This window comes from Sinocyclocheilus anshuiensis, unplaced genomic scaffold (assembly GCF_001515605.1).
Source record: "Sinocyclocheilus anshuiensis isolate Anshui unplaced genomic scaffold, SAMN03320099.WGS_v1.1 scaffold1023, whole genome shotgun sequence".
NCBI classification, from domain to species: domain Eukaryota; kingdom Metazoa; phylum Chordata; class Actinopteri; order Cypriniformes; family Cyprinidae; genus Sinocyclocheilus; species Sinocyclocheilus anshuiensis.
In genome coordinates, this window is record NW_015546084.1 from 655,139 (window position 1) to 656,285 (window position 1,147).

Genomic DNA, 1,147 nt, shown 5'->3' on the forward strand with positions numbered 1-1,147 from the left:
TTTTTTAAACACCGAACTTCAAACTCATCCATGCCAAATTGTTCATTCTTGAAGTAAACTTGTGTCTGTTTGGTGATTAAATAAACTGTTTTAGACCGCTGCTCGAGCTGAATGCGACGCGTCCGGAGTGTGTGTGATACCGGTGAGTTCTCCTAGACTTTTATTTTGATTAGATAATCATCAAGTGTTCAAGAATAGAAGCAGTTAAAGTGTGAGAGTATACATACAATATCCATATGTATATAATTTTAATGCTATAGCCTTTGTGTATATATTTAAAGATGTGCGACAGTTGAAATTAAATGGTAACACTTTAAAATAAGAATCCATTTGTAGCATTAAGATTAGTGAAAGCTGTGTAAGTATTGTTCCTTGTTAGAGTGCGCTAATTTCAACATTTACTATTACTATTATTATTATTTATTTATTTTTACTACTACTATTAGTATGGTTCAGTACTGTTTTTGTTAATAAAGCACTATTTTAGTTTTTGTTCAGTATCAATTTTAAAACTATCGGTTAATTAATCGGTATCGGCCAGTGTGGCCCAACCTAGCTATCGGTATCGGCAAAATCCACTATCGGTCGACCTCTAGTTAAAACAAAAAAATATTTGTTGTTTGTCTCAATAAATTGGGTTAATTCAAAAATACAGTGGTTAAATGTAAAAAAAAAAAATTCTATTGCTCTTTGTTTTAAAAAAGGTTATAAAAAATGTCAATAATTATTGATACCGAACAATATGAAACATTATATCACTGATATATTTTTTAGCTATATCGCCCAGCCCTACGTTGTGTATATGTTTTTTATTTTAATGTTTTTTAATGTTATTTATTCCTGTGATGCAAAGCTGAATTTTCAGCATCATTACTCCAGTCTTCAGTGTTACACTATCCTTCAGAAATCATTCTAATATGCTGATATGGTGCTTAATAAACATATCTTATCAATATTGAAAATAGTTGCTGCTTAATAGTTTTTAGGAAACTATATTATATGCATTTCCTTCACATTTCTTTGTATACAAAGTTCAAAATTAGAGATGCACCGATTGCAATTTTCTTGGCCGATTCCAATTTTTTGTTAGTGTGATCTGCCGATACCGATTTTTGCCGATTCCGATTTTCTTTCTAAGAACTATAAT

At 30.4% G+C, this 1,147-nt stretch overlaps 1 protein-coding gene across 2 annotated transcripts in view; it reads left to right on the forward strand.

Annotated features, from left to right (window-relative positions):
* The window catches only part of ankhd1 (ankyrin repeat and KH domain containing 1), a 67,445-nt gene that overhangs the window by 7,635 nt on the left and 58,663 nt on the right, over positions 1 to 1,147 (forward strand). The window lies entirely within an intron of this gene.